The sequence below is a fragment of the Anser cygnoides genome, chromosome 1, assembly GCF_040182565.1.
Source record: "Anser cygnoides isolate HZ-2024a breed goose chromosome 1, Taihu_goose_T2T_genome, whole genome shotgun sequence".
NCBI classification, from domain to species: domain Eukaryota; kingdom Metazoa; phylum Chordata; class Aves; order Anseriformes; family Anatidae; genus Anser; species Anser cygnoides.
In genome coordinates, this window is record NC_089873.1 from 211018092 (window position 1) to 211045536 (window position 27445).

At 46.4% G+C, this 27445-nt stretch overlaps 1 protein-coding gene across 3 annotated transcripts in view; it reads right to left on the minus strand.

Moving 5' to 3' along the window:
* FAM168A (family with sequence similarity 168 member A) overlaps positions 1 to 27445 on the minus strand; it is a 178034-nt gene that overhangs the window by 143973 nt on the left and 6616 nt on the right. Inside the window, exon 2 of one of the 3 annotated variants that reach the window (XM_066990040.1) lies at positions 13775 to 13908. The exons of the other annotated variants lie outside the window; for them this stretch is intronic. The gene's annotated coding sequence lies outside the window, so the exon portion shown is untranslated. The remainder of the gene's footprint in view (positions 1 to 13774; positions 13909 to 27445) is intronic. 3 annotated transcript variants of the gene reach the window in all.

A 27445-nucleotide genomic window follows, 5' to 3' on the forward strand; every position in this document is an offset into this window, starting at 1 on the left:
ACCAGCTGGGCGCCTTCCAGGTCACTGCAGCCTGCCAGTCCCCCGACGAGGACGACCCGGCAGCTCTCGGTGGCACACAGCTCGCTTTTCTCCTGCCTATGCGAAAAAAAAAAAAAAAAAAGATAACTCCCATATAGGTAAGCGCTGCGTGCTGCGAGCCACGCGATTCAGGGTTTAAAGAGGTTTGCCAATCAGATTAATACGTTAAAGCTAAAGAAAAATAGCCCAGAAAGACTTTTCACGGGGAAAGCATTCCGCTTCAGACTGTACTTGTCTTCCCGTGCCAAACTGGCAGGAGAGCTGTGTAATTACAGCATTTTTGCAAACAACATTAATTTATCGCAAGCCTGTACAAGGTAACCCTTACATACGTGTACTTTATGTAGGGTGGAGAGAAAGGACGTCGCAGCTTTATTCCACCCCACAATTAAACCGCTCTCCCAGAAAAGGAGCACTTAAATAAAGCCACTGCCTGCTGGCACAGACCGTGGCAGTCCCTAATCCATCTCGAAGGGCAGAAACTCCCCAGCACAGAGACCCCCTGCTTCAGGGACACCAGGTTTGGAGACAGAGGAAGGGCTGCTGTATGTGTTGGGAGGCATCAAACTTTGTGTTTGTAAGGTCGGGGTGTACCGCTGTTAAACCAAAATACAGCCACATACGTGTACCATCAAAATACAGTATCAGACAAGCAACGTCGTGTGCTACAGGTTTGTTTCCCTTCGTTATAGTAGCAGGTCAGCTCCATTAAGACACACAACTAACCTGATTTCACAAAAATTCATCGTATCCCAATTTTCAGTTGTTCTCCCTGTCGCAACCAGTACATCTCATGTCCATAAATTACAGACTTGCCTGATTTTCCTACCATTAACCAAAGATGCAGAGTAACGCAGGAGAGGCCCAAATGCAGGGTGCCAGAAGGGGACAGGCCAGGACTTTAAGACCAAGCACCTAATTTCCCCTCGGACCAAGCCGGACACCTTCCTTCCCCTCTTCCTCCCTCCAAAATTCACCCCCTACCCATTTAGAGCTGAGATGCTGAAGGGATTACGATCCGCGTGTGTGGCCCCCGGACCTGCTGGCATAGGATCGCGCCGCACGGTGTACGGCCCGAAATTGTGCCAAACAACTTCACTGCGTCAAACCACCAAGATTCTCTATTTCCCAGCGACACGAGGCACGGCCCTGTTCCCTGAACAGTCATAGATGTGGATGGAAAGATGAGATCCTTCATTTCACCAGGACCTCTACAGGACCACGACACGGGGACCCTTGGCGAAATGACTGGGTCCGTCCTCAGTCCATTTTACCTGGCAGAAAAGCAGGTTCACTTCCCATACGTGAATCCTTTCCAAACTCGTATTCATTTTAGTATTGCGTTGGACATGCTGATGCTACAGAAACATCGGTAATTTAGAGCAACAAAATGTCAAGACCACCCCACTCCTACCTTCGCAGGCGAGCACTGAGGAGCTGGTTAGCTGCAGAGCAATTAAAACGTACGAATTGAATTCAACGTGCTTGTGACTGAAAGCTGCACAGCACAAGCTTCATATTTACCTAACTTATAAGTTTCTATCAAGTTATTCAAATTCTTTTACCATTGGTTAACGGGCTTCATTTATCTTACTGTTTTTTGGGGGGGAGGATTGTTGCTGCTCTCGCTTTGAAGCACTCGTACGTACTTTACTGGTAACTCTCCTAGGGGGAAATATATATCTTTAAGAGGATTTTAAATTATTTTAATCTGAAGAGCACTATAAACATTTCCCATTATGCAGGAAGAACAATCTGCTGTTGTTCGTACACTAATCCTGGCAAGCACTTGAAGGGCATAAACACAATGGGGTGAAATTGTTACAGATAGCCTGAGGGTTATTCCAATACTTGAACAACTAGAATAACGGGGTGGAAATAAAAACGTGGGCCAAAGTGTAGGAAACACGCTTCGTGATAAGATCGCTGTGCTCGAGAAAAGGAGCACAAAGCTACTGAAGGGAAGACAGCTGTAGGAGTTAAAAATGAGCCCTGCGAGAAGTGTCAAAAATATTTGCTAACCCAGATAGAAAACCATCCATCCTCTTCCACTCAAAAAAAAAATAATAATAATCAGCCGGCGAATTATCTTTCTTCCATTTGGACAAGTGAAATTTCACAAGGTTACTGCAGAGAACAACCCGCAGCTGGCAAGATGGAAGAGAGGCGAGATAATCTAATAGGCCTTTTCTATCTAACTTTTATGATTCTTATGAAAAATGACCTGAATAAGTGAAGTTATTTGCCCTTGTCCTCTTTGTTCATATTGAATTTAGTCAGAAGGGAAATCCTGCCAAGGAGAGGATGTTTTACTCAATTTACTACCCTTTGTGATTGCTCTATAAAATACCAGATACGTGATAGAAAAGGTTATGGCTTTTTTATTATTATTATTATTTGCAATGGAAAAAGAAGAAACACCTCGAGCACTTGCTGGCAGGAAGAATTAAAACAAGAGGAATTGATGACATTTTCTGCAGAAAATGTTTGTCTATTTTTACATGATTGGATTATACTAAACCTAAACTCGGCACGCTTCATTAATTACTAGTTGTTGGCTTTATTTAAGTATCAAACGGTTTCTTAAAACACGGTGGTTGAAGGCAGGTCGCAAATAACAGCAGGGTCAGCAGCTACCATCTAGCTGGTGCCCAGGCTTCCCAACCGTGAGGAGCTGAGGCTTCGCTTTAAAGCCACGCTGTTTTGTTAGCCTGCTGCTTTTGGACTCTCGCTGTTAATCACACCGTTCGCCTGCTACCGTTATTAAAGCAAAACGCAATAAATAAGAAGCCACTCGTTCCAAGCTCGCACGTGCTGCAGCAGCACGCTGGCCGCTGCCACGCCGTACGCTTGCGCTGCGGGGTCTCCTTGCAGGCTGCTGGAGAACTTGCACGAAATATTTCACCGGCCCCAACATCTGTGGAGACAGGACTTGGGTCACGCACAGTGCAGACTGGGAACCGTAAATAATGGGCTGAGAATTATGGTAAAAGCCAGGTGCAGCCGATCCCGAGCACCACTGATCAATTCTTTCGGACTCCAGCGCAGTAAGGTTGTTTTTTTTCTACAGCTAGGAAGGCGAACCGTAATTATGCGGGATCTTTTATATCCTGGGAACGCGTTCCCTGCTCCCTCCCGCTACATGTGCAAGTGGTGTGGTACGATTCCAGGAAGAGGTTTTGACATTTCTCTCCTACCATTCAGTCCTACCCCAAAACAGGCGACTGGGAACTAGCAGCTGCACGCTATTGTAATAAGCGGTGTCAAAAATGCCGAGCAAATGAGTAACACATGGCTGCGAGCAGCAGACCCCGTTCCTGGACTGACCTCTGAGGCTGAATGGCCGCCCCCTTTCCTAACAAAAGGATTGGGAAAAGAAAAACATCCAGACTGCCATTATGTAACCGTGCGGGCCCGACGCTCCATCCTTTTTTGGCACGAAGTGCACATCGCCTGTTTGGGATCAGCCCCGATCCCAAACAGCACAGCCCAGCTCCGTAAATACTCCCGTTTCTCAGAAGTTTCCTTAAAAGCTGAACGGATTCCCACGGAGCAGCTCTCCCTTCCCTCGCACACTGGCATTTCTTCTTGCTTTTTTCTTGATGGGGGATTTGGTAAATCACCGCTGTTGCACGTAGCATCCCCCTGGGTTTGTTAAGTCTGTTCTCGAAATACTGGGAGACAGTCAGAGCAGAAACCTTGACTCACCTACGGGTTTCTGGAGGTTTAATTTTGGTTCGTGTAGAAAAGGTGGACACGCTCCCCTCCAGCTGTGTCAGGCATTAAGACCTAGAAATAACGCACGTTATTCCTTAGCCTCTTTCCCACTAAGTTCCTCCTGACCCTTTACTTTGGGCTAAATTACACACATTTACGGAAACTAATTGTCTAAGACACACTCCAATTACAAGACTAATTATACTTTTCTAACTGTTGCCTGACTGAGGCTGAAACCAAACCATGCTTTTTTCTTTCCTTACACATTAAATTGGGCTGAACGGCTTTCTGGAGTTTTATAAAGTTCACGAGCAGAAAAAAAAAAAGTAAGCATCTGAAGACTCGAGAGATAAAAGGCAGAGCCAAGACAGAAGAGCTTTCCAAGCGTACATCAGAAGGACCTGTCGTGATTTAATGGATCTTAAACACTGCTACCCTCCCTAGGAGGACGCAGGAGGGAGGAGAAGGGCGAAAGCTTGCACCTTTCTCCCCTCCCCTCTCCATCCTGCAGCACCAGCGCTTCCTCCCTTATGCCATTAAGTTTGGCTTGGCATAAAGCATCGGCAGCTGTCTGCCTTCTCCCTGGAAAGAGAGGCCCCCGCACGGCTCCTTACTCATTTCGGAATCGCTCTCATTTCCTCCCCTTCTTTCTCAACCCTGCTCTAGCTGCCAGCTCCAGACCTTATCCGGCTTCCCACCCATACTTATCTAGCATCGGCCCCTGCCACTCCACCCCGGCTGGCCAGGGCAGGCCAGCGCGCCTCTCCTGCGGTTCTCCCGTCCGAAACGCAGCTCCGGGGAAGTCTCCGCTCGTTTCCCATCTGCCAGAAGCAGCTCACTCTCTTTTTCTGGGACTTCCTTAAAAAGGAGAGGGAAAGCAGGTAAATGCTGAGAAAGTTCCTTAGGAGTGACAAGGGAAAGTTTATTAGGGGTGACAAAGCATTGTGTCTTTACTTGAGTATTAAATATTAAAATAATAATAACAATAAACTTATTCCATTCCCATTTTCCATGTTTTCAGCCCTTTTTCCAGTTAAAACCACAACTATGTCCGTCCCTCCTGATCTGGAGACCTGTAAATCTAAGTCAGTCTATTCTGCATCACTATTTTTTTTATGAGACACCCATCACGTCTCTAAAAAAAATTTGCAACTTAGGTATGAAGGCAATCAGCACAATCAGATATAAGTGTCTAGATGGGTTTAAAACCAGTCGTTATCACCCCTGATGTGGGGTTGGTGAGGCAGCAGCAGCACGGGGGGACACCCACGTGCTGCCAGGACATTAAACGGACTGAAGAAAACCCATCAGGATGCTCAGGGCATGAAAAGAGGTTGAGGGAGCTGGGCTTGCTTAGCCTGGCCAGGAAGAAGCTGAGGACCATCTAACTGCAACTCTGCAGGTCCTTAAAAGGCACCCACAAAGACGACAGAGCTGTGGGGTGACCTTGGGCACCCCCAGAGCCTTGTGCCCAGCACGCTCAGGATCAGTCCGAAAATCAGACTGAGTCCAGGAAGGAAGGAAGGAAGGAAGGAAGGAAGGAAGGAAGGAATCCTTCCCCCTCTTCCTCTGCAGCACGAGCTGTGCCCAAGTGCATCTTCAGCTGTCACAGCAGTCCTGGGGCCTGACCCCTCCTCTCCCATCATTTATTTCAGACGCAGTTTAGCCCGTAAGGACCGAAGGCGTGTATTTGGTTTGCTACTCAGAATTTGTGTCATCTAATTAACTCGTAATTAGACCCGATGATCTAATATTCCTCTCTGACCTGAATTTCCACAAAACCCGTAAAATTAATTCTTCTTCAGGACGCGTACGCAGACTACGAAAGCTTCCAGCGTTACGATTCCAATCCTTCTCCGCCCTGGTGTAAATGAGAGAACCGGACCCTAAAAACCCCCCAGGAACTCGGAAGCGGCGCCGCATTCACGGATCTCCTGGAACAACCACGTCTCTGTGCGGAGGAATGTCAGGAGGAAACGAGCCATCAGCCCAGACAAATCCCCAGCCCAGGTTTTGATGGCTGGATGAATCACATGCCAAACAGAGCCGCACGCTGCATCTCAAACAGATGCTGAAATTGCTTTCTGCTCGGCGGCTTATACTCGCAGGAATCGCTGGTGTCAATAAGGCGAAACGGCACCTGACTATCTTGCCTTCCGTGGTTGTTGTTATTGCTGAGAAAAATACCTTCTAACAAGGCCTGGAGCTTTTCTTCAGCAGCCTTGCATTCGTGACCTCAATCCTACCGCTGTCCTGCTCAGCTCTCCGCTCACGGCCTGGTGGAAAAACCTTAAAACGGGCACGGAAACGTTCAAGGACGCAAAAAATATAGAATTACTGCGCGAAGTCCAAGTGCAAAGAGAGCGCTTACACCTCTGAGGAGAAAAAGAAGAAAATAACTTTCATTTGAGCGAGCTTGATGTTTATCTTCTGCACCAAACAAGCTGAGGCAGGCTGGCGCTTTCATGTACCCTGCGTTTCCCGAAGCAGTCCAAAACCCACAAAAGCAGTGACGATACCATCTGCCCAGCGATGAGGGCGAAAAAGGCTTGGCCTGCAGGACCCGAGGACCCCGAGCAGTTCGGGGCGTGCAGGTGCTGGCTCTCCCCGCTTACGGGATCTTCTTGCGCGAGCAAAGCTGCAGTGGGTGAAGCAGCGAGCGGGGGGCGTTTGGGAACACCTGGTGAAAAAAAAAAAAAAAAACAGGAAAACTCCTGCTCACAGCACGGGGGCACAACCAAATCACCCCACGGGCTTCCGAGGAAGCTGTACGGAACCGCAACAGGGTATCTTCCGAAAATATTATCCCACGAACACTTTGGAAACCTAAAACATCTCCTACCTGAAACGTCTCTGTCAAGTCACTACGTGCTGCTAAGGTAGCAGCTTGCTTCAGGAGAGCTCTGTCGTGTTCCTCAGGAATCCCCTGCACGGAAGGCAGCTCCGTCACCTGAATTCCTCCGCGAATCAAACCCAATTCCAGCTCCCGAGGGAAGTCCGACATCAGTGACTTGCACGCATCGTCGCTGAAACGTACCCTCTGCTTCTTCCACAGCGCAAAAAATCTCAAATTATTTATTATATTGTTTAAGTAACTGTAGTAGAAGCAATAGCCGAAATAAAGCAGTTCAGATTGCAATGGAAGGGCAATTTATGTCTAATATTTGAAAGGCTACACCAACCAGGGAGCACAAACTTTTAGGAAAACAGACTACAAATTTAAAAAAAAAAAGAAGTTTTAAACCCAGTGTTTTACACCAGCACTCTGCAATCCTCAACTTAAATACGATTAAAATCAGCGATAAAAATCAATTTTTACTCAATTTAATCTATCTCACCACTAAATAGGTGCACTGTCAGCTTTTCAGGTGACACAACTCCTGGCAACTTTCCCAGGAAAAACCTTTACGGTGTGATTGTACCTCGGCGGCTCCTTGGTGAACTGGGAAAGCTCCGGGATGCAACAAAACGAGGCTGTGCACCCGCACCCAGGTGTCTCCTCCTGGCACAGGTTGTTTTCAAGGACACAGCACAACAAATTTCAGCTTTTAAGCACGAACCAAGACTCTGAAGGCTCAGCAGCAGTCGCCTAAGGAAATGCCTACAGGTCAGAACACACCTGCTTCGTCAAGCCGCAGGCACTGCATTTATGCCCAGGTACAATCTACGGGCACAGATGGTTTTTTTAGGAAAAAACGTCGTTTTTTAAATGAAGAGCAAGACAAAGCCCCATCCAGAGACACAGATGAAGGCACCTCTGAATCTGAAGGACAGATGAAGGGGACAAAACAGCAAGCTCCAATACACGGAACACGTCTGAAAAAGCCGGTAAAGAAGGACAGGCGAAAATAATCACTTCCTCCCCAGGCAGGCGAGACTCGAAGATCCCCTTTGCCAAATAAATGGGGAATTTTAAGAGAAATCCAATATTTAAAACGTATTATGGCTACTGCAGCCCTTTCTCATGTAAAATGCAATAATCCTAAAAATAGAAGCAGGCAAATCTCCCTGACAAGGTTATTAGAGAAGCATTCGCGCAATCATTTTTCATCTCTGATGCCTTTCACCAGGGAAAGGAATAACTCTGCCCTGCCTGCAGCCCTCAAAGGGGCACGGGAAGAGGGACACAGCCGTGGGGAGCCCCACGGAAATGTGTGAATCGCTGGGAAAGGCCATAGGGGATGGAAGGGGGGAGGCAGCCCAGCACAACCAGACCTCCTGCTTTGTCCCCCGGGATGACACCGTCGTGTATTGGGCAAGTAAAAGGGAGCGCACCTATGGCCTAAGCATGTCTGATACTCAATAGCCTCATAACCCAAATAATTATAGAGGGAAACCAATGTAAGGAAGGCAAAATATAATAGGCACACACTTAAGATAGGACAGTAAACGTTAAAATCCAACTCCATCACCCTTCTCCACCAAGAAGGCAATCACACAGACCACGTCTGTACGCAAAACTACAACAGGAAAACCTAAGCAACGTGTGAAAACAACAAACGACGAAAAAAATTATTCAGTTCCTCCCTACCAAACTCCTTCAGTGTTGATTGTTGGAATTACCGAAATCCAAAGTAGCAAGATGAAGAAGACAGAAAACAGTTTCATTGCCACTTCTTACCGTCGGTTGTACGTACTCTGTAATGCTCTCAAGGACTTCACTACAAAACACAATTTGTTCTTCAATTCTCACCAATTATTTTCTTTTTTTGAAGTGGCACCAAAGTCAGAACCCAGAGCTACTTAAGACTTTTCTTCTGTACAACTGTTCCATTCAAAGGTTTTATCTCAGCAGCCTTAAAAAGAGCCTTGCAATGGAAATATCAATCACTCCATTTCAGCGCGAGAGAAACAACCATCCAGGCAAGCTCCAGCTCTTGTTCAAAGCCATGCAAGAAAGTCATCTTCTGTGTCATACACAGGCCATGTCCAGGTCCCTGATTTTGTCTTTACCTTGTCTTGATGAAGCCTCCCTTCATCTTAAATCTAAAAAATAACCTCAGCAGACAAAGAGTTCGTTTCCAAGACAGAAAAACCTTTTTAGCCTCTTTTCTTTTTATTCTCCTTTCATGTGAAATACCCCATTGAACAAGACGTTTTTCCACAATGGAAGGGTTTGAAAGCTCCTCAGCTCCTCCCTGCTAAGTTTTAAATAGTTTTGTTCAGGACTACCTTCCCAAGCAGAGCTGGTAAACTACTGGGAAGCAGCCAACACACATGGGGTTAGCCCAGGTGTCTCTCCAAGGCTTTCGGGTAGACCTGGTGTTCAAGGAGAGAGGAGAAATCAGGTGAGGAAAAGGGAAGAATCCGGTTTCTAAGGCTTAATAAGCACTCAAAAAGAGAAGGTTTTGGTTTTTTCCAATACCATCGGTGGCTCTTCTGTCTAGGGCAGCCTAAAAGTGGTTAACTCCACTTGGATATTCAGAGCTCTGCGGGCTACAGCAGCTACATCCATAATGCATGTCATTTACACACCTACCTGCTGCTCGGGAAAGCTGATCAGGGAGAGACATGAAACGGGGAAGAGTTGTTCTGTCTTTTACTCTCGTTTCCACCCTCCCGAAAGATAAAAAGCTGGAAGCGGCTGAAGAAGCAGAGCAGTGAAGGTACATGAATCCCAGACAAGTAAGAGAACCTTATTGATTTTTTTTTCCGGCGAAAGAGAATAAAAATGGATTGGTGTGGTTTAGACAGGGTGACAAGAACCACGTGGCCGCAGCAGCTGAAAGGTGGAGGGGATAAATGGATCCTTGGGCTAAAGCATCGCTCCCTCCACGCCACGAGGGCAGACGCCTTCCACTACAGCCCTGCCTAGCAATTATCTACAAACACACACAAAAATCAAGTCCTGCATTAAAAAAATATCCCAGAATCATTAAGGTTGGGAAAGCCCTCCAAGATCATCTGGTCCAACCATCCCCCTGCCACCAATGTCCCCCACCAAACCATGTCCCCAAGCACCACGTCCAACCTTGCCTTGAACACCCCCACGGACGGTGACTCCACCGCCTCCCTGGGCAAAGGTTTTGAAAGCTGAAGATAATATTCTACCTTCAGAGTTACCAGCCTGGAACCACAGGGACACACACGTCCCTTTCGAAACTCAAGGCAGCAGTCGAGATTGTTTAGACGTTTCAGAACCGCACGTCACCTAACTTGGAAAGCTTCTTATATAAGTCTGACAAACGGGAAAAGTTGTCGACAGGAAAGAAAAGTGTTTAATTGACAATATCCTGAACCAAACAGGCTATTTTTTTATTTTTTTTTTCCTGAGCAATTACTATCACTATTAGATGATAACTAGCTGTGGGTCATGTCGTGTAACACTCCAGTACGTGAAGTACCATGCATTTAGTTTGTATGCAATTAAGACCGCTTCATTGTCTCATCAGGTTCCCTGTGACACCCAATTAAGTAATAACACAAGGAAAGTGCTCTTAATTAATGAGGAAAATCCTCTGCAAGCCAGACACAGGTGTGTGTTTCTCAAGTATAGCCTGAAATAGTTCAAAAGATCACTTAATCTTTATAAAAAACACACTCAAATTGTATCCAATTAACTCAATAGCAGGATTCTCTTAGATTTCTTCCAAGAGGGTTATGTTTCTTTGTGATATCCAACAATCAAGTGGCTTATAAAAGATTAAAATTAAAACTGACGCTCGGAGCGAGTGGTCACAAGTAATTGCTGTTTGCGCATTGTTTTTCCTAGTTCTTCCACAAATCACGGTGAAGTAGGTTTAAGTCATCTTTCTTCTTCGATGCTTCCTTCAGGAAAAAACGTCTGTATGGGTATTGAGGAATAAATTTGCATTTGGGTGTATTTTAAAAGATTACCTCAACCAACTAAAATAACCTCGGCAACACGAGACCGTGTTACACATACCCATTGTCTGTGACCTACACGGTTGTAGGATCGCTAATGAGTGAAGATGGACAGCGAAGAGAGGCAGATGAAGGGCAGTTGGCCCACCTTTGCTACCCAAGCTTATCTGGAGACAGGAGATGAACTGGAACCTGGTTGGGGGCCTGAGCCCCGTTTCTTCCAACAGCCACGAATTTTTCTCGCTTCTTTGATCACAGACGCATTGCTATTCTCGTACTACAAAAGAATATTTCCAAACCACAAAACGTAAGCAATCTTAATTCTTGCCTCGTGGCGTGGTATTTTCCACTATTTATTTCTGTTTTCCTTCGCGCGCTGTCCTACTCAATACCGAGTGTTCTTCAAAACAGAGAGCAGGATTTCACTTGGGAAACTTCTCCCCAGATCTTACACACCTCTTACAAATTTCAACACAGGGAGAAGCCCTACCTTTCTAAGAAGCAAAAAGATCTTTTTCATGTTTAATCCCTTTTTGATCCCTGTTTAACATAATACAATAGATAGATAAATAGACAGACAGACAGATAGGTAGAAAAAGCACGAAGAGAAGCCTACGGCCATCCCAAGAGGTAGCACGTGCTTGGACTTGTGCGTACACAAACAGTTAAGTTCAAAAACTTGTTAAGGACAAGGTAGATGCTATCTGAAACACTCCCATAAAACTGTTCCTCTCGCACACAGCTGTGATATTTTGACTGAGCTAAATGAAATCCCATTACAGCTAGCAACGTTAGATTAGCCAGTGCAGCATCTCTTAACGTTTTGTGATGCCTGTCAAGGGCAATGTCATACAGAGGCTGCAACAAAAAAACCATGCTAGGAAACGTCGGAACGTCTTCCTAGGTTTCTAACTCTCTTACATGCTTCGGCAAGCAGAACAGCAGAATTTAACTTCAAAGAATGACATTTCCATCAAGTACAGTACTTTTGTACCCAAGTTTCTCCGACTAAAGAAAGTGAACGTGCGTCTTTCAACGCATTAAAAGCACAGGAGCATTGCTCACAAACGTCCACAAATTTGTGTATCCCTAAGTGGAGCTGCTACGGACAACTTGAGCAAAGGTTGCCTCCCACTTCCCATTGCTTGGCATCAGCAACACTGCAACCTGAATGCATTTTAATTGTCCAAGGCATTTTTCTGCTTTTGGTGTCTGACTCGAGATGTATTTCGCCGGGCTTCAGCTCTGAGCAACTGTAGCTGGTTTGCTTCTTCTGACACGAAGAAGGTTCAGACCTTTTGTACCCAAAAATTGGCTGGAGGACATGGCCGAAAGGTTAGGCAAAGCTAAACAAAGTTGAAGACATGTTTTTAACTACGTTAACAAAAATCAGCTCTAATATGGCCAGATCACAGACCTATGAAAACTGTAGCTTTTACACGTTAATTTGCACAATTAAACACAGAATAGTTCGTCATCTTCTTCTGCCACTCAGGCCCTTTACATACGCTGGCAGCAGGCATCCTGCTCCCTCCCCACAAGCTCAAGAGGCAGGGTCCTTGCGTTCCCCCATCACTTTGTTCTTTAGTACCCAGAACTCAGGATGGGTCCAAACTTGATAGCCTCCTGCATTAAATAAATTAAAATAGCAAGAAACAGCAAAGAGCGCGAGTCCCTTCCAACACTTCACACAAGTCGTACCAACCTCACACTGACTATTTCTGCCAGAGGTCTGTAATTCCTATTTAAAGTCCTAAGGATCAACAGAGTTCTATATTATAACTTCTGATTTTTCTTATTTCCAGTTCATTAGATAAAGCTCAACATGAATAAACACTTGTGATTGCAAAGCCAAACAACACAAAGAGAAATTCCAGAACTGGCACGACATGATATTTTAGAAATGGTATTTCAGTCACTTTAAAAAGAACTAAGACACCTATTTTAATCAGTCCAAGGACCAAAATACCCTTAAGAGTGAATAAAATCGTTGGCTGAAAGGCTGTTGCCCTGGCTGCTGGAGAAACTGGATGGCACACAGTTCAGCTGACAAGGAACTGCAGGAGCAGCAAGTATGGTCTTGCTGTTACGCGTTAGGATGAACACTGCCCCGAGGAACTGGTCTTTCCTAGCTTCTGCCACAGAGCCTTTGCAACGCTCGCCTTAGCGCTCTTTCTAGTTGATTAACTAAAATGTGTAATCCTCGTTTTTCTGGACACTTGAGGCCAAATCTGCAATTCAGATGCTGAGACCTGACAATTGCATCTACGGTCAACGCAGAGCTTTGTCTTGAATATACGACGTGCTGCGAAGATGCAAAGATTCTCTGAAAACACACGCCCTAGGCATCACATGATATTGGTGAGCAAATATTTTTCTGACAAATACTTAACTACTCTCTCCAGACCTCAGTTCCTCCGCTTGTAAAACCGGGACCCATTCCAGAAGAATCAATTTAGCACACTCCTGCTTTTGAAGCAGCCCAATCCTGCCCTCGAAACAGGACCTGCCTTCCAAGGAAGGGATTTTGCACAGCCCTTTACAGCAGGGGTGACTCGCTCCTTGCATGCCGTAGTGCTCAGCTACAGACGAAGCAGCAGTGTGTGCTGCTGCCCAGTAATCTGCTTCCAAACATCTGTAGAGCCCAGTTAATCTGGTGCCAGCACAGCCTTTATCAGCTTCCCCCCGTGCGCCCAGGTCCGGGTAGCGCCGTACGCCACAGCTCTGTTCTCCCAGCTCCACCTTCACGCTGCTGCAACCAAACGTGCCCTTTGCATTTCAGCTTCCCACTTCATCTTATGTTTATGCCCCAAGAAATATTTGTCTCAGCTCCCCGTGCAAAAAGTACACAGCCAAAATGCCTCTGAGGAAACAGCTCTGAGCACCACCATGTCCGTATGCTCCCCTGCTCGTTTCCAGCCTCACCTTTCCTCCCTGCAAGCTCCATCGGCACCAGACCGCCAAATCTACTTGCTACTGCTCCAGGCAACACTGAAATGTTGGGAAATTCAGCATTTCTTCCCCTGAGTGAGAATCAAGCATGGAAACAAGCTCCTAAATCCCTACCTGAGGAGCGATCGTGGGCAGGAATTGCAGGAAACATTACTTGCAGGAGATGAGAAGGGTTGGGAAGGAAGAAGACAACAATTTGCACTTGTGCTTATTCCAAGGCTACTCACACACAGCCACCTACCCGTGATGATCAGCTTTCCACCTCCTCAGCTCTGTTTTTCCCCAGAGAGCGAAGCAGACCAGCTTTCGAGGAGCTCAGCTCTTCTTTACAGCGCCACAAAGGCCTTTGAAACCAATGCCTGAATGATCTCTTTACTGGATTAAAAAAAAAAAAACAAAGCAAAATGAAAAGTAACTATCCAAGCTCCACTAGCCTGCCAGACGTCTTCTACAGCAGATCCCTACGGGTAAATACAGAAACACAAGGCAGATCTGCCAACTTGTACCTTCACAGCCTCCCACCCCGACTCTTCTAGTAGGTAGGCTCTTCCCAAAGCCCTGGCTCTCTTACCTGAGCTGCTTATTTTCAGTTCTTGATAATTTTGGCATCAAGAAGCCACTGAAACAAATTATTTTTCTTTGATCAAACTTGTCCCTCTGTTCAGAAAACAGGTTAAAACCATTAAGCATTCTTATGTTATCAAAATGCTTGCTGGGCTCTCATCTTTCCCATTATTTATTCAGCACTGAATTCCTTGACAATACATCTAAAGGATTCTAAGATCACTTCAAATATCTCTCAAATCAGCAACTTTGATTGCAAGGCAGAACTGGCAGAAAAAGGTTTCGCGTGCAAAGACTGATCAATGCACGCGTTACATTTTCTGAAAACTGCTCTGAACGGGGTCCCTACCAGTACCTTGGTGGAGCTTGGGTTCAATGACCAGAACAAATCATCTGGAAACACCCAGATACTGTAATACATTGCCTGGAGCCAGCAGATTTAAAGAGAGTCTTTGTCTTGCTGCTCACGTGCTTTCCAGTTTTCTTGTTGCATCACTTTAGCTGGTGCTAACACGCACTTCAGACTCCATCGCTACGAGTTTGTCTAGCTTATTTTCCAAAGGCGCGACAGCCAGAGGTAAACACCAAGGATGAGATCACTTTGGGGAAGAAGAAAGTTTACAGCTGGTTTGGAAGCAGCAATTTTGCAGGTGGCTGCATTTCAAAAAAGCCTGATCCTGAATTCAGATCACCAGTCGCCACCCATAGCCCTGTGAGCATCAGCAAGTTCAAAACAACCCAGGCCCCCACGCGTATTTTACAGCTCTTAGAGATTCCCCGTTATAAATAAATGCAATACTTTTACCCTGAACTCTCAGCAGCGCAATTCTATTCCAGTAGTTACGATGTGCTCTGCAGCATTTTAGGGCTTGTCTTCAGTTCCCCGTTAATTTGAGCCGTGAGCCCAAGACCGCCCTTACTAGGTGCCATCCTGTACGGAGATGTTTTAACTAGAATGAGATGGTAATTTTAATGCAAAGGTTGGCCCAGTAGGTAAAAACTAATGCTTCAATTAGCGAACCGCATCGCCTCCTAACACGACCTCTCTGTAATACGGCCACAGTTTAACAGTGCCTGGTGCCTTCCTACAATTCTTTCTGCCCAGAAAAGATGTGTTTGCAGATGCATCAATTTAAAGGCCCAAAGAGATCGCAGCTTCACTGAAATTCATCTCCCACCTAGCAAATACCATTAAACATCTCACAGTAACCCACGAACTGAACCTAATGTACTTGACAAGAACATAACCTCTAGGTACCAATTTTTTTTTTAAAAGCTGTCAAATATGGAAATTTGTAGAGACACAAGTTGCACATTTTCCTTCGATTATTCATTACAATGAGCAGCCCACCTCCCTAATAAAACCGTGCCTCACTTCCCATCTGAACCGCCTGATTTCCCTTTCAAAACAGTGATTTTAGGTACGCCTTCCTCAGATGCAGGAGGACACACTCAGCGCCTGGCATTTTCTCTCGGTGATGTTACTGCAGTCAAGTGCTCTCTCTGAAAAGCTAAACAGACTTAGCTGTAAGCTCCTGTGCGCAGTGTTTTCTCTGATCCTCAGATTATTTTTGTGTTTCTTCTGTTCCTCTACAACTCATCCAAGAGCTATTTCAAGATGTTGAAATGGAAATCATACCCAGTCTTCCTGCATGAAAGTCACAAGTACCAAACACGCGTTTGTTCTCTTCTAAGTATTTTCTTGCTCAAAAATTTGAAGGAAATGCATGTCTTTTTTTTTTTCCTTCATTTTTGCTAGAGCATCAACCCTAGTGTTTACCCAATCCTGCATTGCCCACCACTGACCTTTTAATCCCTTCCAGCACTGCTACTCATAATGCAGCTCTCCCCTTCCTCCACCTCACCCCCATTCTGTAAGCGTGGCTTGCAGCTCTTCCCTCCAGCAGCTTTGCTTCATGTCTGCTTTATTTTCTTGCTTGAATACGGTTTACATCAAACCAAAAAGCATCAGGCCCAAGGCACCAGGCAATGAGCAGCTCCTCTACGACTGGATATACCTGCCCTCGGTGGGCTCCTCTTAGCATGAGAGCTGACCAGGCTCCAGCTGCCCAAGCTCTGTGTGTCATTAGCAAAGAGCAACAGTGACACTACCTCAAGATCACTGACAGAAAACACCTCTGGGTCACAGAATCACAAAATGGTTTGGGTTGGAAGGGACCTTAAAGATCATCCCATGGGCACAGACACGTCCCCCCAGCCCCCCGCAGCCTGGCCTTGGGCACTGCCAGGGCTGGGGCACCCCCAGCTCCTCTGGGCAGCCTGGGCCAGGGCCTCAGCGCCCTCAGAGGGAAGAATTTCTTCCCAACGCCTCCCCGAAGCCTCCCCCCTGCCAGGCTCCAGCCGGTGCCCCTCGTCCTGTCCCCCCAGCCCTGACAAAGAGTCCCTCCCCAGCTTCCCTGCCCCCCCTGCAGGCCCTGGCAGGCCGCTGGCAGCTCTCCCCAGGGCCTTCTCTTCCCCAGGATGAGTGGGGCCACTGCCAGTCCATCGAAAGCCTTCTAAAACCACATCCATTTGACCACAATCACCTGTCTCCAGCCATTTCTTGAAATCCAGCAGCTGGACTTAATGCAATTACTCTCAGCCTTGTGTTGCCCAAGGCCAGGCTGGATGGGGCTGGGGGCACCGGGTGGGCTTTAGGGCCCCTTCCAATCCCTTCTCCGATTCTGTGATTTCATATCATACTGCCTGTTTTCTTAATCAGAACATCACTAGGTAATAAAATGCCTCAGAAGTCACTGGTTTCACTGTGAAATCATTCAAAGGATGGCTCTGTCTGTAGCAGCCAGAAGAACCCCCCGAAGTTTCGCAGGGCCAGGCCCGCAGGCCCAGCAGCACAAGGGTTACTTCTCCCCGCTGCCGCCCTCCTTCCAGCCCCTTAATCTGAAAACGGTAACTTGAGTACAGTCAACCTGATTTAATTTCATAGCAAAGAAATCAACTGGCAACCTACTTCGGCATTATTAACTTAATAACAACTTGATATTAACTTGACAGTAAGTTGCAAAGTAGAACTGCTGAAACAAGACCGAGTCCAAGCATTTAACCACTCCTTTCTTTTTTGAAGTTTGGCTTTCCCTCAATGTGCTTATATTAGGATGTTTTTAAGAGCCGTTTACTGCATGCCTACGTATAAAGGCAGAATCCTGACTAGATCAGTTGAAAATAACAACTTAGAAAACAGATTTTCAGACCTTTCCTCTCTACGGCTTTTAAAAACATAACAAGTATTGAGAAACTAAAGAGCTTGAAGGGAAAATCCACATAAGAACACGAGCTGTTTAACCTTTAATGATGGGCTCTCAGCAATTCTGTGCACTTTCACCAAGGCCAACTAGTCCTCTGGTATCCACCTGCCAGCTCCAAACTCAAATCTAAGAGCCCAGCACTGCTCAGCACGCTTGTCCACAGAACTTGCCTCGGAAATCAACCGCAACAGGAGCCCTGCAAGTCCGAACACACAGCATTATTTCTACAAGAATAAAATCACAGTAACTGGAGTCCTGCAAATTAGACCGTTTATTAAGACAAACATCCTATTTAAACAGCTCTTATCAGATAAGCAGCATTATTGTAGTCATTGTTACTTTCCCTTCTGCAGAAAGGTTTGAAGCAGCTGATAATTTCCTTCGAGCAGCAGTTTCTCTGAAATTGCAGTGCAGGCCTCCATCTTATCGCTCCCTTTGTGCTCTGCTAAAAGAGTCCCAAAAAAATTGTCTGTCACAACGGCATGCATTAATACAGGTTTATTTTACTGTACCGATTCTCCTATCAAATGTGAAAAATACAGTCAAAATACAGCACGCTCAAGGCTTCTAAAGAGAAAAAGAATTAGAGCATTCCCTGCAAATTGCAGTTTACTCTTTGCTAAACCTTAATATGCTTTTAGTCCAGGAATGTGCGACTGTGCAGCATCACTTCGCTAATGAGTCTCTACGTGACACTGGAAACAGCTGCAGTTTCGGGGAATAAGAACGCATTGCACTACGGCCGCCTTTAAGACAGTCACCCAGACAGAAACCAGCATCCAGACAAAAATCAGCAGCTTCTGGTCAGCTGCATTAGAGAGAGCGCCATCATTCTGAAAATAAACAGAGTAAGTTAAGGAAAATGAGAATTGGAGGTTAATCTTAGAAGGACTCAAACTATACCGAGGGTATGAAAATGAAGGTCACAGCGCCCAGTCTTTCCTGCCCTGGCAACGAACATATATTGATAGCTGGGGTGTTTTAATGTTCGCCATCCCAGATTACCTGAAATTTTATTTAAATACAGTCTTTATTTTCCTCTTCATTTTAGTACCTACTGAGAAAAATATCCAAGGTTTTGTTATTCACTTGTATTGTAGGCTCCCTGTCAAGAAAAACTTCTAAAGAGGCAAATGCTGAAGAAATACTTTTGATGGCTAAGCTTCATTTTCCAGGCGTTCTGGAAAACAGAATTGGTTTTAAAAATAAAGTACCTGCTTGCTTTTCTTCTCCTGAAATCAGAGGGATACAGTTGTCTTGAAAAAAGTATTTTTAAAGGCTCCCAGTTACCTAACTTCCCTGGGTCATCTGATAACATTTTGTCATCGTTTCCTAGTTTTAATTGCTTTTGTTTCTTCGCTCCTGTACGTTGCCTATAAATACGGAAATGAACCAAATCAGGAAGAAACCATCGGCGTTAATTCTACATAAGTAACAAAGTCATCTCGAGCGCTATTTGTGGCAACACGGATTTTTTTTTTGTTCCTCTGTGAGATAGCCAACAAAAACCACAAAAGGCGAAGCCAGGAGCTGTGGCCCCAGCGATGCAGGTCCGGTACAGCCTGAATCTCCTGAACAGCGCCTGTTTTTCCAGGTGCTGCTGGGTTTTGTCCTGTTTCTTGCTGTACTTCAGGCTACCTGAAATGGACGTAAATTGCCAGGGGGGTTTTTATAATCTCGCAGCCTGCTGATCATTCGTACCGCTGCCATTCTGGCAGGAAGCACGGCTCCCAGAAATCTGCTCCCATTAAAACAGATTTCCGCTCCAAGCACCAGGAATAGACTCTGGATACTCCCCAATAATCTTAAAATGGATACTCCCATTAAATTACTTCAATATAAAAAGATTTGCAGAGACTACTGATCTCCAGCAAAGCATCCATGTTTCACCCTGAGAACACATTTTAAGTCGATTTCACCTCCATATTTTTTTCCACTCCCTCTTTACTAAACAGCAAGATCCCCAAGTTCCTGGTGCCTACCTTTTTGAGCGGGCAAAAGAAACACTGCACTGCTAAAATTAAAAAGTTCTGGGGGGAGTTGTCCTGCTGGAAGTCCTGGAAGATGGCAGACATTGTCCCTGAGCCTATCGCTCCCCTAGCAATTTGTGCTTTGCGAGGCCTTCATATTTTGTGGGCTGTTGCCCTGCCAGCCTGCAGTGCTGAGTGTTCATCATGCAGCCAGACGAGCGTCACGGATGGTGCAAGGGATGCAGCTGCGTGGGCAGAAGCAGGGGTCGAGAGGTGGCTCCTGCCTTTATTTACCTCGAGCACATCTCAAGACCGTGCCCCAAGGATGCTGCTTCAGTTCCCGAAGCCAAAGCGAAGTCCCTGCCGTTACCAGAAGGCACGGTCTCACCTTCCTTCCCTCCTCCTTGGCTGTGTGTTCCCAAACAGACGCTCACACCAGGTGGAAACACAACCAGGCAGCTCCAAGCAGAAGGAACAGTACAGTCGGTCCCGTCGGCATCTCACGAAACGACCCGCTCGGCACACGGTACCTTAGTGTCAGCCGCAAGAGGGAGGGCAGAACTTCATCTTCTGCAGCACCAAGGACCTCAGCCCGCGACGAAACCAGGCTCTGAGCCCATCTGATGCACGTTTTACAAGTGGGGAGCTGGGGTAAACAACACTCCTCTGCCTCATAAAAGCACCGCGATGTTAACTGCAGTTTGTAACCGGCTTGGATGGTCTAATAAGGAAGCCACAAAAGCACTTGAAGCGTTTTTAGCACATATTCTCAATGCTGCTTCATAAAAATACTATCTCCTGAGACTTGGCTACCAGACGAGCCTTTGGAGCACGCTCTATTTTACATCAGCGTGCAAGCAATAGCCTTAGTTCAGAGAGGGTATGTGCTGCTTCAAGGAAAGGAGCTAAAATTACTGCCAGACACCTACACAAAACTTCTTGCCTTCAAACGACAGCGTCAGGATTTCTGGATTTGGTTGCCAGTGTTCAGGAATGCGCAGTCCTGAAATGCAATCGCGCTCCCTGCTCTGCTGGAACGCAGATTCAGATGACAGCAAAAGGTCCTTTTGTCTTTGAGCTCACCCCGCACCGTGGGATCTCGGGGTTAGGGCTTTGTACCCTCTTAGCATCAGCAGGAATTTGTGGTTCGCTCTTCAGGTAGCGTTTATTGCTGGACAAGCTGCAAGGCTGCTGGGAAGAAAACGAGTATCTTACGTCCACCGGGTGGTAACGATTTACATTTTCCTTCCCGGGACGTAGCGCAGCCACGCGTAACAGTACAGGCCACCATTCCAAGCCTGTAGATGAGTGACCTCACTCCCAAAGAGCCCGGTGCTCATGCAGACCCACAGAACCCGCCGCGTGCAGAAGTTCACGTTTATTAGCTCTGACAGCCAGGCAGTTACGAAATTGGCCGAGCCGCAGGGAACGCGTGTTGCCGTGTTGGCCCTCAAGATTTTCCGGCATCTTTTTCTTATTACAGCAAGTCCTGAATGCTGAAGACAAAGATCTCCTGGCTCCCGGAACCTAACCAAGAAGAAGTCAGGCTGACCCTGCTCTCTCCTCCCTCGGGAGGGCCCATGGCTCCTGGTCTTGTGCCAGCATCTCAGGAGGGCAGGCAGAAGCCAAGAGCCAAAGAATAAGGAATTGTTTTCCCCAATGTTCTTACCGCTGTCTTTCGGTTAATATAAACTCGCGTACAAAAGCGAGAAATATCGGAGAAGAAGAAGGTAAAAATCATAGGAAGGTCAGAGAAAACCTGAAAGCACCAGGGACACGCGTCGCTTCTCTCAGTCACCACCGGAGGAAGAAAACGCAGCGATCCGTAAGCCCCGCAGCTTATCTTGATAGCCAGCAAGTCCTGATAACGCCGAGAAAAACAGATTCCAGAATCAATGCCCCCCCCCGCCCCAGGAGGAAAAACTCTGCTGAAGCCCTCTCAGATTTAAAAACAAGATTGCCAACCAAGTAAGCCCCGGCTAATCCTGACTGCCAGCACAATCCTGGGGAAAGAGGTCTCCCGAGCAGATAAGATTCAAATCGAGAGAGTTTCACAGATCAAAGGCAGCAGCTGCCTGAATTGTAAACCCAAACGAGTAAGACACCAGAGCAGACTCTGCAGCGCTGACACGGAGCGCTTTCTGCAAGAGCCATCTCCACGCAAGTGGGGCGCGTTCGGCGATATTTATAAACCTGTGCAAAACTTCAGAGAAAAACTCCGTAAAAAGCACACTGGGGGAACCCAACCAGGTGACGACGAACAAAATTTCCTTCCTTTCGATTGCTGAAGGAGGAGGGAAGTCGTCACTGCGGGTATCAGGGCATCTCCAGCGTTTCATTTATCCCTCGCTGTCACGTTTGGGCAGTACAGACACCGTCACCCCTTTCTGCCGTAACCCAAATGGGAAAGCAAGGCAGCAGGCTCTGCAAAACTGGTTTTGCCCAGCAGATCTCCACTGAAAGCAATTCGGCTACGTGGAATTTTGGACGGAAAGGTTAAAGCTAGCGAGGCCGGCCAGAAACCGGCCTGAACAGATGTGTGCAAAAAAGCTTCCTAGGGGCTGAACACGAGAGCGCCAGGCTTTGTTTTGGTAGAGGAGGAAACTATGCAAGGCGCAGAGAGCGGGAGAGAATACGCACGCTGTCAGGCGTACGGACACAGCCGGGAACATCAACAACGAGCAGCAGGAAAGCACGAGGAAGTCAAGGACAGCCAGAGAAACACCCATGGTGTAAGTCGCTGAAGAACCGTGCACGTACATGTGTGCACGTGCAGGCGCGCGTGTATTTAGCGCTGGCAGGAAAAAACGACCTTGGAATACTGAGAGCAAAATCTTCTCCTGCTGCTCGATTCAGGCTGCGCTCAGAGAAGCCGGCCTCTGCAAACGGCCTCCGTGAATCAGCAAGATTGCCTCCAAGAAATACCCGACTGTCATTGATTTCCTCCCTCGGCAGACAATCCCAAATATTGGCTAATCACTCTGGTCAAAAGAAGGAAGCGTTCACGCTGGGGCCAGCAGCGCTGCATCAGCTGGAACCGAGCAGATGAAAAAAAAAATAAAAATATTTCAAGGATCCTGGAAAAGAACCGAAAAGGAAAGTCTAAGTCAAGGTTTGGCAGTCTTTCTACGGTACCGTGCCAGACTTTTTTCTTCCCCATGCTCCAGCTGAAGCGTGCCAAGAGAAACCTAGCAGGATCTGGTGGAAGCTGCCTCCCGAACGGGTGGGAATCTGCTAGTCAATGGCATCTTGTTCTCATGCACCACGGCGGTTTTTGCTGAGCGTGGAGCTCGGGGAGGCTCAGGAATTGCAAACTGCTGCCTCTTGCAAATGAGCGCCTCGAAACGCCGGCGCTGTCAGCCCCACACCCCGCCGCAGGCTGCTGAAACGCGCATCCACTGCTGGCTGCAAGAGGAGGCAAAAAAAAAAGGCAGAAGCGACGAACGACTGATGAGGATGTTTGGATTTGAGCGACTGAACTACACCGCAGGGAACACGGGGATCATGAACCGCAGAGGCAGCATCTTTCCAACTAGAAAGACACCTTCCCGGAGGAAACTGCTGATGCATCCAGGAAAGGAATGAACTAAACACGAGAGAAGGACACGGAAGGATAAATGAGGTTCAAAGTCAGACGAGAGGGTCTGTAAAGAAAATGCATTTTCGGTTGCTATATATGGATGCAAGGACTCTGAGTAACGAGAAGGAACGAATAAAATTCTGACTGGCTGATAGAAAAAAATGAAATCTGGTGAGACGGACGCGTGACCAGACTTTAAAATCGGGAGTTCTGTGGTGTTCAGATGCAAAAAAGAGGTGGGGGCTGCAGTGTACCTCCAAAAGAGGGGGAAAAAAAGGCTTACCTCTCCTTTATTTATCAGTCGCGTCGAATCAATGAATTTCTGGAGGACCTCAGCAGAAATTCAGCATGTTAGGAGCCCAGGAGGAGGCTCTGGTACGGGACTCCACAGGCAGAGAAGCAAGGGGTAAAAGAGATGTGGGGTTACAGAGGAGACAGGAGGGGTACAAAGCCTCGAGCAGCACACAATTACACACGATTCATTTCAGAAATGATGGGTGACATTTCATGGAGCATATCTGAATCCAAACGCAAAGGAACTGGCTGGGACCTCGTTACAGCCAATAAAGCTGTGGTGATCGCTGAACTGGAAGCCTTGACAGCCGAGAAGAAGAGCAGGCTCGCGTTTCAGTAGGGCTGCGCCTAGTAATTCAATCAAGGTTTCAGAATGTCCTGATTTAAATAATTGATTTCAACTCGCATGACGTTTGTACTTTTCAGTTATCACCCTAACGAAATATCACCGGAATGAAAATAGGCGTCACGTAAAAGACGGTGATTTTTCACAAATATAACTTAGCAGAGGAAAAATTAAGGAATTTGCATATAGATGATCCACTTGATATTCGCTCACAAACTTTCCAAGCGCTTTTGGGATCAAAAAGGAAACAGCTACGTAGCGGAGTCCTGAAAAGCTTCGAAAGCAAATTAGAGATTTAACTCTCCCTGCAATCAATGGAAAGATACAAGAGAAATTATTAAGCAATCTGTATAGAAGCAACTACAGGATAAGATGAAAACTGAAGCAACATGGGTTACATCAAGATCAAACTGTGCCAAACCAAAACAGGCAGATAAAAGTCGATAAAGACCAGTGCAAGAACTGGGCACGCGGCGCAGGTGGAGAACAACTAGCGAGGCTGATGGATTTCAGAAAATAACCCAGAGGGTATATTGGATCACAAATTGATGTAAGTCAACGGTACAACGGATTTGCCAAAAAGGGAAGGGGCATTTCAAATTGTTTTAATAGTGACAGGTGGAAAATAGCATCACTTCATTTTGTACAACGCTGACAAGGATGCAGAGTGCTGATTCCATGGACAGAGGGAACCAAACACATTGGAGTACAGAGGAAAGCAACAGAGATATTAAGATAATTAGAAACAACATGATCCAGGAGAACAGGCTCCGTTCGGCCTAGATGGAAGAAAACGGAGGGAGAACATAACACACTTCCACCCGTGACAGCGGAGACGGGTTATTTTTCACGTCCTCGGGAGTGAAGTGTCTTCATTTGCCAGAGAAACACTGCCAAGTGAAAAAGCTTTGGAAAAGCTTTTAACTAACTGGCAGCCAAGCGACAACTACCATCCACCTAAGGAGGCTGGAGTGCCTTCTAAGCTTTTATTTTAAGGAAAAATTAGAGAAATACCCATGAGGGATGCTGTAGAGATACACTAGCTTTCCTCGAGAAGGGGAACGTACCGGAGAGTCTTGTGAGCGCTCTACCAGCTCCACATTTCAATGACAAGAAGTGTCTCGGACCCAGGATGGTTTGTCTGTGAGCCCTCAAAGAGTCTTCCAGTTTCTGAGACCCTGACGGTTCTACTTCAATCTTTTCTGGAACACCGAAGAAAACTCAAAGACAAGCGTTTATAATACCCCAACATCAGAAGAGGGCAAAAAGATGACTCGAGTAACTCTAACTGAGTTAGCCAGCCATCAGCTCTGGACAAAGCAAGGGAAAAGCGAATCAGACTTGATCTAGAATTAGAAAGAATGGGAACAAAATTGACGACAGTCAACACAATGTTATGGAAAATAGGTCTCGGCAAAAAAAAAAAAAAGATTATTTCATTCTTAGCTGAGATTCAAAATTAGGTTGATAAAGGTAACCGCTGCAATGCAACAGACAAACTTATGTTGAGCATGACATTTTGATTAAAAAATTACTGCTACACTGTGTCAACATCGCGCGCTAAACGGATTTCGAGTTGGCCAACTGACAGATCACTGAAAGCAGCCATCCGTGGAAAATCGCCATCAACGAAGTTAGCTGCAGTAAGGTTCTGTGGGGCTTGATAAAGAGCCCGGTGGTGTTCAGAGGTCCACTATTGATCTGGAAAATTACTTCGGGCATAAAGAAGCAATCTTGCCTCTGCAGATTGCTCTGGTAAGACTCCCCTCACGGGAACATCGCAGAAGCAGCCCACGATTTAAATGGAATAATGAAAAATGAGCAGGGCGCAACAATCGTTTAAGGACCGCAGAGAGACCCGGGGAACCCCACGTATTTATCTTGCCCAAAATAAAAGCTGAAAGGCCACTTGGTTACGGAGTTATGCGTTCCCTCCAAAGGGAAAAGCTACTGGGTATCAAAGGACCTTGTAATTTAGCCAAAAAAAGGCTTTTGAGAGCAATAGTTGGAAACTAATTCAATTTAGACCTCGTTTTTTTAATCAGAGAGAGTACTTAATGGCTGAAAATATACCAAGAGAAGTGGCGGGTTCTTCATGACTTAACATCTTCAAACCAAGATGAGAGACAGGAGCCCAAAATATAGTCACTGTCAGGGAAAACCTAAGGATCTGTGGTTTCTGGGAGGCTAGTCCAACCTCCTGAGCTAGCCCGTCCGTACATCAGCAAGAAATCCCAGGCTCCCGTTTTCCATGGGGAAAACAGAGGGAGTACGTCTACACACAAGGATCTTGTGAGGCTTACACAGGGAGGTCGGCAAAGACCTTTCAAGAAGCTGAGACAGAAGTAGCCTTATGGCATACACAGCTGCAGGTCACCGGACGGAGCTGGCATCAGAAAGGAAAGGGCTCATCGCTTGCATCGCCCTTCTTCACTGCCTCCACTGTCTTGTAGAAGAGAAGAGAACAAAATGCTTCATGCTGGACACTTTGCTAAACGGCAATCCAAAAGCAACCAAGAACTCTTAAAGTTTTACATCTTTTCTTCGGAAGTTGCTCGTAACGCTAACTCGCTTCCGAAATGAGGGCTTTGGTTCGTGAGCCATCAAAAGCTCTAGGTAGCACTGATCCGCTGTACGTCACCCCAGCACCATTTGCAAAGCTTAAAGCCATTTAAGACATTATTTCTTGATGGTAACTCTAACGGTCACGTACATAAAATCAAACATTTAGCTAAACCTCTGGGAATTGAGAAAGAAAAGCTGCAACTCAGATGAACACATGTATGAAACCAGATTTATCTCTGGAGCCCACAACATAAGTCAACAGAAGAAGACAACCCAAACCAAAGATCTTCTCTACAGCTTAGATTTGTGTGTTACACACAGGCAGTGAAACAATTCTTACAGAATGAAGGATTTTATCAAGCTTCCCCATGAGAGCAGTCCCTATGCAGAACACTCAGCCACACCGCAAAGCTCAGCAGCGGGACGCGGACGCTGCAATAAAGGAAAGGAAACCATTTCTCCACCTTACAGCAGCGCATTTTAAGACTTTGAAAATTCCCTGTTGTGGATATAAGACGAATCGAGGGCGAACTCAGGCTCCAACCAATGCACTGGATGCCCTTGCATCGGTTTCACCTGCCGCTCGCAGCACAACACGCAAGGGCGACGGGGAGGAGAGCACTGAGCAGGTCCTGTTCTCCGCTGGCACGGCAAGCATGGGACAAGTCTCCTCCAAACAATCTCAGGCCAACTGGAAATTATATTCTGTGCCTATACTGCACAACGCCGGGCCTGGGAAACGCGTGGAACATGCTGCAGTTTTCACAAAAGCCTTTAAACGCCTTATTAAGTTACGACATGCCTACACAGGAAGCTAAAGAAAATAATTTGCAGAATGAACGACTACAGAATAAATGTTCACATGGGAAACATTTTATTCCGTAAAACGGAATAAATAACTTGTTTCATAAATAACATTTATTCCAAAGTAATTGCAGTTTAAAGTCTCACAAGCTTAATTCAGGATATTTTCAACAGGGACAAGCCCTCAGAGCCTTCCTGTCTGTGTAGACATCATGCTCATCTTGGTTGAAAAATCAGCAACGGTATCGAGCCATCTTCCTTGTCCACCTAACGGGCAGGACAAACTCAAAAGGTTCTTGGAGACCTCCTCCAGTTAGCAGCAGCACCTCTAGAGAGGGGTTAAGCCAAGCCCCCAGCTAGGGACGTTTAACGTAGACATTTGCCAGGGATCACTTCCAGCTCTGCCTTCTCCATAAATAAAAACACGCGTTGTCTCGTACGTAAAATACATACACACAGACGGAGGGTGCAGTTAAGTCCAAAATCTTGCACTGAACAGGATGACCTAAAGAACAGAAGCCGA